This window comes from Panulirus ornatus, chromosome 34, assembly GCF_036320965.1.
Source record: "Panulirus ornatus isolate Po-2019 chromosome 34, ASM3632096v1, whole genome shotgun sequence".
Classification (NCBI taxonomy): domain Eukaryota; kingdom Metazoa; phylum Arthropoda; class Malacostraca; order Decapoda; family Palinuridae; genus Panulirus; species Panulirus ornatus.
The window spans coordinates 9,864,722-9,874,736 of record NC_092257.1 but is presented as its reverse complement, the minus strand read 5'-3'; the positions used below and the strand labels follow the sequence as shown (position 1 = coordinate 9,874,736).

At 41.8% G+C, this 10,015-nt stretch overlaps 1 long non-coding RNA gene across 2 annotated transcripts; it reads left to right on the top strand.

Moving 5' to 3' along the window:
* The first annotated feature begins 2,081 nt into the window (after nucleotides 1-2,081).
* LOC139759821 (uncharacterized) lies at nucleotides 2,082-4,955 on the top strand. 2 transcript variants are annotated; one of them, XR_011715156.1, is made up of 3 exons: nucleotides 2,082-2,238; nucleotides 3,856-4,066; nucleotides 4,267-4,955. It is a non-coding gene; the product is annotated as an uncharacterized lncRNA (long non-coding RNA). The 2 variants fall into 2 exon arrangements; XR_011715157.1 differs by lacking the exon at nucleotides 2,082-2,238 and adding an exon at nucleotides 2,260-2,427.
* Nucleotides 4,956-10,015: the final 5,060 nt, after the last annotated feature.

Here is a 10,015-nt window from a genome sequence, read left to right as displayed (position 1 = left end):
GCTCGTTATGGGGGGGGGGGGGGGGGGGGGGGGGGGGCTGCCTCCTCCTCCTCCTCCTCCGCCGCCACTGGCCCGCTCCCTCGCTCGCGTACGACAACGTTAGGTTAGGTTAAGTTGGGTTAGGTTAGATTAGGTTAAGTTGGGTTAGGTTAGATTAGGTTAAGTTGGGTTAGGTTAGGTTAGGTTAGGTTCGGTTAAGTTGGGTTAGGTTAGGTGTGTGTATAAACGAATTAGTTAAGTAGATTGTCGAGAAATGAACCAACGACGCCAAACTAAAGCGTCCTTTTAGGACATTTGATCTAGCTAATGCCAGACGATTATTTTCAACTTACTTGGGTTAGGTTAGATTAGGTTAAGTTGGGTTAGGTTAGGTTAGGTTAGGTTCGGTTAAGTTGGGTTAGGTTAGGTGTGTGTATAAACGAATTAGTTAAGTAGATTGTCGAGAAATGAACCAACGACGCCAAACTAAAGCGTCCTTTTAGGACATTTGATCTAGCTAATGCCAGACGATTATTTTCAACTTACTTGGTTTATGGGTTGTGAAAGTAAAGATTTACATTGAGACATATTTAGGCTAACGCGAGACGGTTTTATATAGATTTTGTGGGACACAGGTCATCAGAGTAGAGTTTTACCTTGAGAATTTTCTTCTGGCCTAACACTTGTACGGGCTTCATGGGTCAACAAAATAAAGCTGCACATTGGTAACTTTACTCTGGCTTAGCCAGACGATTTTATTTAGCTGTTGAGGGCACCACAGGTGATCCAAGCAAAGCTTTACTCTTGAGTTCATGCTGACCAGTGCCAAACGATATTTTGCAGCTCTATCGAGCTCCAAGGGTCATAAAATAGGCTTCACTTAGGGAATTATATATTTTTGGTCGATGACTGGCGATTATATTTAGCTTTTAGAGAGTGATATGAGCTTTAGGTATTAGGCAGAAGGTTGTTTGTTAGGGAGCGAGTTGCCGGAGTCTCCCAGGGAGAGAGCCACTGCAGGGAGTAAAACACCGACGCGTGGCGGTGGCTGACACCCTACTGTCAGAGAGAGTGAATTGCCTGCATGTGTTGGGCGTAGTCGTCAGTCTTGGAGTGTGCTGACGTCCTGTATCAGGAGGAAATGGGCCAACACGCTCCAGGATATGAGGTGTTGACGTATGTCATCTGGTGAAACGTCATTGGAAAAAACGGTTTTGATGGTTTAGGGAGTGAGCCGTTCTTGTTTAGCAGAGAGCGAATACCTTGTGTGTCTGAGAACAGGCCATCGTAGTGCACTATCGTACATTTGGACGTATATGTATATACTCGTTAATAAGATGTTTTGATTAGGGCATTCAGATGACCTTTCTGCCTCGGACGCTCCACAAAAAAGTAAATCAATCAGGACAGTTGGCATACGTGGCTTGGAAATTTCCGTCGGCAAAGGTTGTTTCAGGAAATACTACATTAAAAGCAGGACGAGTATATTGCTCATGTTTTAGAGTGGTATGTTTACACTCTTCTGTTGATTCTGTGTCCACCTCTCATTGCACGTTAGGGAAGTACTCTAAGAACATATGTGGTTATTGAAAACCATCAACGCAATTCCACTTTCTATGGTGAGTGTGGTAAATGGTGAAATAGGTTGTTAGTCCTGGCTACGGCCGTCCTGGCAGATGTTCTATCTATAATCGTGATAAAAATGTCGTTGAATTTCCATCATCAAGGACAAGATGTGCTCTTAAGATTACATTTTATTTTTCAGTCGTGGTTGGCCATAAAAAGACAAACAAGTAAAACATTGTTTAGAAATTGACTGATGCCAGAAGAGTCGGAATACATTATAAACGTGGACGATGTCTGAATCCGAACTGTTACATTGGCACTGACATGGACGGACTCACGTTTACAATATACATTATTATTAACAAAAATAATTTTCCTGCATAGATTTTTTAGTAACATGTGCATGTAGTACAATGACATGGAATTTTAGTGAGTGTATAGTCAAAAGCGAACGTTACAAAATGATAAAAGGCCATGCAAGTCATTTCACTAGATTGAGACAACGCTTTGCGATACAATGAAGCCCTACTTCTCTCTCGAGATGGCGGACGAGCGCGTTTAACGCGGAATCTATGATTATTATGTTTCTGGTTCATACGTTTATTCCCTGGGTTGTTGTGGTGAGTGACAGTATCGCGTTAAGGGTTCCGGCAAGTGTTTTGGTGGAGGAGGTTTGAGGGTACTAGAGAAGAGGTAAGAATCTGGTCACTGAGACACTCGGGGTAAAACTCAATTTGCTGACACAAGTCTTGTGGTGGTGGGAAAGTGAGGATATGTGACCACAGGTGACTGGTCTCCAGTTCGGTAGCTGCCAGCTGGCTTCGTGCTCCCGGCTCGGAGTTGACTGATTTCTGCATAAACAAAGGTCTTATTTCTAGTCAGGTAAGAGTAACATTTGGAGATTTATGGTTGTAACCAGTGTAGAGTGAGTGGTGAACTATAGTTGGGTGTGCTTAATGTAATTACAACAGCTAGAAAATGTAGAGAACAACGAACTCGGTAGACAGAGACTTCGAAGTATATTGCTATTCACTCAGGTGCCAGCTTATGATTGTTTATCCTGGAATGTGTAACCCGCCATGGACGTTATTACAGTGAACATGGTCTTGGTAAATTGATAATTTAGCTCATCCGAATGACGTTCTTTGTTTTGGATTTGCAAAATACAAACAGTAACATACCACCTTTTGAAGTTTCGTGTTGCCAGTGAAAGAAATTAGAAATTGTGGTAAGAGTTCGCCCCACTGTCTAACCTCCCCTATACGTGGTCACTTCATCCGTTCTCACACCAGCAGACCACCTTTTGTAGTTTCGTGTTGCCAGTGAAAGAAATTAGAAATTGTGGTAAGAGTTCGCCCCACTGCCTAACCTCCCCTATACGTGGTCACTTCATCCGTTCTCACACCAGCAGACCACAATTATAATGGCACATACGTGGTCACTTCATCCGTTCTCACACCAGCAGACCACAATTATAATTGCACATTTCCATCATAATTATCTGCTTCTTAGGAGGTTAGGTAAGATAGGGTACGGTCGGGTGGGCGGGGAGGTATTGCACCGGGTCAAGGTGAGGTAGGCTAGAATAGGCGGGTGAATGGTGGCTACCAAACTGGATCATTGTGAGGTAGGTTTAGGTTCGGTGAGCCGCGAAGCGGGTGGTTACTATACTGGGTCGCGGTGAGGTAGTCCAGAAATGGCAGGTGAGTGGTGGCTTCTGTACTGAGTTATGGTGAGGTAGGTTGGGTCGGCTGGCCGGGGAACGGTAGCTGGTCTATTGGACCGCGACGAGGTAGGCTATGGTGAATCTGAGAGATGAGAGGTTGGTGCTCAGAGGTCGTATGATCACTCTCCTTGATAATGTGTTCTCCATACTGGGCATCGCACATGAAGTTGTCCTGTCCTCCAACACCATGAAGTGGAACAGAAGGAGGTTGGAGAGCGGTAACCTTAACGACTTAATGTAAGTTATGAGTGTGTGAAAAGGAGTGGAACATGGTAGCAATGGTGAATGATGTATAAAGAATGAAATACTTGCATCGGAGTTTATTATGAGCCAAATCCGAAGTGTCTGTTCGCGGGTAACTATATATGGGTATGCGTAAGTTTTGATAACAATGAAGTAGGCAATATATTTGAAAATATTTGTCATTATTGTAACCTCATTTTCATATTAAAGGTATTACGTAGATTGTAAGTTATGAAATTAGGCTTATAACTATCTAAACTTGATAACTGAAATTTAGATTTTCAATTCAGGGAACCGAGTGTCCATTCTTTGTGAACATGGTTGTGTTTTATTGTTGGCAGAGAGAACATGAGCGGCAGAGGCAACCCCCTCCAGCGAACGTGATTGTCATAAGACTTTTTTCCGTTGAGCCGCAGGTGAATTTTGCACGACAAAGGAACACACCACAGAACTCCCGCGAGGAATGAACGCCAGAGGGAACAGCACATTCTGAGTGAAACAGATTCTGGTCTGAAGCAGTGTTCACGGAGATGTGTATATCCAACTCTCATGGTAAGGTTCACTGCTGGAGGAGGAAGTGTAACCGATATGACGTTGAGAACTTGTTGTTGTTCAAAGACTTAGAACGGCATAGTTATAGTAACCAGAAATTCATGTTGGTAACCAAAAGTTGATATACTGTTTATAAACCACTATTGATATAAATCTTGCCGAATCACTACAATAAGCGTTAAAATCATAATGTTTCGCAGGCACATATGACCGAGCCAGCATGAGCGAGGAGGCTCGTTCATATCACTTTACCTGTTTCATGTAGAGGAGAGTTACATTACATGGCCTGGGTGACGTTTTCCACATTGGAGGTTGCTTTACTGCAACGACTGTTGCAGTAAGTGCTGGAGGAACGTTTCTACCGTCTCTGCGGGCGAGGAGTTAACCTCTCCTTGCCGGGCCTGTCATTTCTATTAACGATAGGTGCCCCGTCCACACTGCTCGTGCCGTTCAACGCTGGTACTTAGGAACAAGACACCCTGTAGCTCCTGGACAAGCCAGCAATGAACAGACCAAATTATCATTGAACATGTTTGGACAAAAAAGGTGTACACCTGGCAACCAGGAGACAAGATGACTAGCCATCAACTACTGAACCACGTCCACGCCTTTCAGGAGCTCTGTAGGCTGGGCGGTGTATTAAACTACCTAAAAATTAGGTTTCATTTGTCTTTATAAATTGATTGGTTTATTATTTTAGTACAAATAAGTGTCAATAATAAGCATAAGACAACGTATACTTTTACGATATGTAGAGGAAAATGTATGCATGTTTGATTTATTCACGTTATAAGGGTTGTTTATGTCGCCAATATATTCTGTTTTGTCTTTCCAGCTGTAAGGAGCGATTAACGTTTGATAACGATTGCAATAAAATATTTGAATGGTTGATTGTGTTTGATTATGTATATTGTTTTCATGATGTATTGAATGTCGAACTTCACATAACAACGCATCAGTGTGATACGAAAGAAGAGTCGTCAGTGAAGAGAGAGAAGTTAATAATTTCAGTATTGGCCAACTTTACCGCTGACGAATGATGGAGTGTATCAATATCCTGCTTACGAGAAGGACAGGCAGGATTGTTCATGCATATATATGGTATTATAACTGGGAAATCGTGTGGCATGATTATAACCTATTTGCAGAATTGATATCGCCAGTGTTCAGTTAAAAATATATCTTGTTGCTTAGATACTTAACTGTACAACTGCAGCACTTGGTTCAGTGGTTTGCATTAACCACTTGCTGCCTTCACCTACCTCAGCTTTATAGATATCACACCCTCTCCAACTGAAATGTCCGAGGTACATTTTGATTGATGGGATAATGAATGAGGATGAATGTCACAAGTCGATCATCGTAGAAGTTGATGGTTTGGATTTTTTTTTTTTTTATCCACGAAGGATAATGACACTATAATTGTATACATTTTTTTATTTCATTTCGCTTTGTCGCTGTCTCCCGCGTTAGCGAGGTAGCGCAAGGAAACAGACGAACCAACCCACCCACATACACATGTATATACATACACGTCCACACACGCAAATATACATACCTATACATCTCATCGTATACATATATATACACAGACATATATATATATACACATGTACATAATTCATACTGTCTGCCTTTATCAATTTCCATCGCCACCTCACCACACATGAAATAACAACCCCTTCCCCCCTCATGAGTGCGAGGTAGCGCTAGGAAAAGACAACAAAGGCCACATTCGTTCACACTCAGTCTCTAGCTGTCATGTAATAATGCACCGAAACCACAACTCCCTTTCCACATCCAGGCCCCACACAACTTTCCATGGTTTACCCCGGATGCTTCACATGCACGTCGACCTCGGTATACCACATCGTTCCAATTCACTCTAATTCCTTGCACGCCTTTCACCCTCATGTATGTTCAGGCCCCGATCACTCAAAATCTTTTTCACTCCATCTTTCCACCTAAAATTTGGTCTCCCACTTCTCCTCGTTCCCTCCACCTCTGACACATATATCCTCTTGGTCAATCTTTCCTCACTCATTCTCTCCATCTGACCAAACCATTTCAAAGCGCCCTCTTCTGCTCTCTCAACCACACACTTTTTATTGCCACACATCTCTCTTACCCTTACATTACTTACTCTATCAAACCATCTCGCACCAAATATTGTCCTCATACATCTCATTTTCAGCACATCCACCCTCCTCCGCACAACTCTATCCATAGTCCACGCCTCGCAACCATATAACATTGGTGGAACCACTATTCCTTCAAACGTACCCATTTTTGCTTTCCGAGATGATGTTCTCGACTTCCACACATTCTTCAAGGCTCCCAGAATTTTCGCCCCCTCCCCCACCCAATGATTCACCTCCGCTTCCATGGTTCCATCCGCTGTCAAATCCACTCCCAGATATCTAAAAACACTTCACTTCCTCCAGTTTTTCTCCATTCAAACTTACCTCCCAAATGACTTGACCCTCAACCCTACTGTGTCGGTGCCAAAGACGGATGTGTTCTTACGCTCTGTATTTCAAGTCTGTGTTGCCTGATGTCTTGGTGTCTACTCTTATTTTTGGTAAGTCAGACTTTCCTTAGCACTATGGCAATGTTTCTGTGCATTTTCTTTGAAAAGTGAGGCTTCCTTGAGATGTTATTCGATGTATCAATTCGTAGGAAGGATTACAAAGATCCTAGTTAGGACGCCATTTTGGTTTCGTTTAGAATGCCATGATAAACACTCTTCTTCAGCCCTCCTATCTTCCGTTAACCTTCACTGCTTTCTTTGGATTATTCACTTGTATTCAAATTTAGTGTTTATTGAACATGTGTGAAGTGCTGTCTGGTAGACATACATGTTTATTGCTTTTTAAGTGTGGAACAGCGCTTATAGAGGTGTTTTTCACTCGGTGAAGTGTTTACAAGGAAGTGTTTTTTAAACTTGGTGCAATTCGTTATTGTTTCCTTGTGCTCAGTGTGTGAAAAGGAGTGGAACATAGCAGCAATGGTGAATGATGTATAGAGAATGAAATACCTGCATCGGAATTTATTAGCAGCCAAATCCGAAGTGTCTGTTCGCGGGTAACTAGTTATATATGGGTATGGCTAAGTTTTGATAACAATGAAGTAGGCAATATATTTGGAAATATTTCAGTCATTATTATAACCTCATTTTCATATTAAAGGTATTACGTAGATTATAAAAGTTATAAAATTAGGCTTATAGGCCATATAGGTTGTTAGTTATATGGTTATTTGCCTCAATTAGCAGTTTAGCTCAACATGTGAATAATGACTACTTTAAGTTTTATGTTTGCAGTATACAAACAATGAGACCAGCTTTTGAAGCTCCTTTTGCTGGTAAATGATGACATCCGATTGCATTTTGTTTATCCTAAATTTTCACAGAACAAGAATAGTAAGGATAACATTGCTAGTGAGGTTTTTGTCTTCGCAGTTGCCACCCATTTTAAGCAAATATTCAAAGATGGATGATAATAGATTAATCTATAATGTACCCATGACTTCAGCTCTATCATAACCCACAAATAAAGACTGGTAGATGTTATATACATGTCGTAATTTAACTTAATAAAAATATACCGTAATGTGTTCAAGTTGAAATAGAAATTAAGACGCCGTTCATTTCCATAATTCCAGTCAAACAACGGGTTGGATATGATGACCTTCCGACCACCGTCGAGGACCACGTCACCCTCAGTCGTCTACTGACATCGCAAGAGGGAGGGAGGAAGCCGTCATGACAGCACTCGTCTTGCCTCAAGGAGGGTTGTACCTCCTTCACGTGTAAGTTTGGTAGTGGGGTAAACCTTCGTCGGGTCAAGGAGGGTGGTATCTTCTTCACGTGGAAGTTTGATAGGGGGATAAACCGTCAAGTCAAGGAGAGTGGTACCTCCATCACGTGTGTGAGAAACATCACAAAAATTAGTATGTCAAAGTCTGAAATTGCGCTTCTTTGTATATGTTTCTTGCTGCTGAGCTCGGCCGCCATTTTTAGTCTTCACTTTGTCGGTTCCAAAGACGCATGTGTTCTTACGCTCTGTATTTCCAATCTGTGTTGCCTGATGTCTTGGTGTCTACTCGTCTTTTTGGTAAGTCAGACTTTCCTTAGCACTAAGGCAATGTTTGTGCATTTTTCCTTGACAAGTGGGGCTTGCTTGAGCTTTTATTCGACGTATCAATACGCAGGAAGATTACACAGATCCTAGTTAGGACGCCATTTTGTTTTCGTTTAGAATGCCATGATCAACACTCTTCTTTCAGCCCTCCTATCTTCCGTTAACCTTCACTACTTTCTTTGGATTATTCACTTATCAAATTTTATGTGTGTTTATTGAACATATGCGAAGTGCTGCGTCTGGTAGACATACATATTTATTGCTTTTTAAGTGTGGAACAGCGCTTATAGGGGTGTTTTTCACTCGGTGAAGTGTTTACAAGGAAGTGATTTTTAAACTTAGGGCAATGCGTTCTTATGTTTCAGTGTGCTCAGGGCTGGGATCAAAGTAAAGTGTATTATCTTCAGTGGCTCACTCTGAATATTGTCAGAGACCAGCCCAGCAGCAGTCACAAAGGCGCGGACACCGTTGCTTCATTGCCAGCGAACTTCATTGGGTCGTGGGTTCTGAAACTTGGTTCTACCGTTCTGATTTGCCTTTCGAAGGGGTCAAAATAGGCAGCCAGCCTCTTGAGAGCCCGAACAACAAGCTCTTCATTTTGTAGGCCAGTAACCAGTGTTAAGCGGGAGGGTTTTCTCTAGTGCGTCTGCCTAGTTCATAGTTAGACAAAGCTAATAAGATTCGCTGACCCTTGCGTTCTGCTTGGCTTTCAAACCTTAGAATTGGGCTTCGCAAATTCTGGTAAATGTTGGATTCTTTGCTGTTTTATGATGTGCCAATCTTAGGTGCTTGGTGCCTTAGTTGTGTAAAACGCTTCAATTCTCTAAGACTGTTTCAAAATGGCAAGTTTTGAACATTATTGAGGCCAATAAAACATCGTTATATTCGTCTCGCTAATAAAACTTTGCATATATGGAGTTTAGCTAAATAAGATAAGAATTCCAAAGGATCAACATGCTCGAATACGTCAGTTAGGCAAGCCATCACTGCTCCCTAGCGGTGGTAGCCATAACTACATGCGCCGTGACATTGCGCAAGACAATGTGGAATCGTTGGTGTTCCGACTCTGTCGTGTGCCAACCACTGACAAGTTCGGAGCTGTAGTTGTTCTTTCAGAGCTAGTTGTTACTGCTCCTCCCTACGTTGTCGCTACCCTTGCTTTGTTTTGAAGGGTTTTTGAAATTTGTTCAATATATTTCATATACTGAATGTCGAACCTCCCACAACACAACGCATCAGTGTGATACGAACGAAGAGTCGTCAGTGAAGCGAAATTGATAATTTCGGTATCGGCCAACTTTATCGCTGACGAATGATGGAGTGTATCAATATCCTGCTTACGAGAAGGACAGGCAAGAGTGTTCATGCAAATATCGTATTACGGGGAAATCGTGTGGCACAATTGTAACCTATTTGCAGAATTGATATCACCAGTGTTCAGTTAAAAATATATCTTGCTGCTCAGATACTTAACCGTACTACTGCAGCACTTGGTTCGGTAGTTTGCATTAACCACTTGCTGCCTTCACCTACCTCAGCTTTATAGATATCACACCCTCTCCAACTGAAATGTCCGAGGTACATTTTGATTGATAGGATAATGAATGAGGATGAATGTCACGAGTCGATCATCGTAGTTGATGGTTTGGAAATAAGTTTTTTTTTTTTTATCCGCGAAGGATAATGACACTATAATTGTATACATATACCACAAATATAGAAAAAAAAAAACAGTTCCGTTTCACAAGCCTTCAGCGTAAGATTATGGGTATATATAAAGGAGAAAGTATGGGTAACTTTGGTAGAC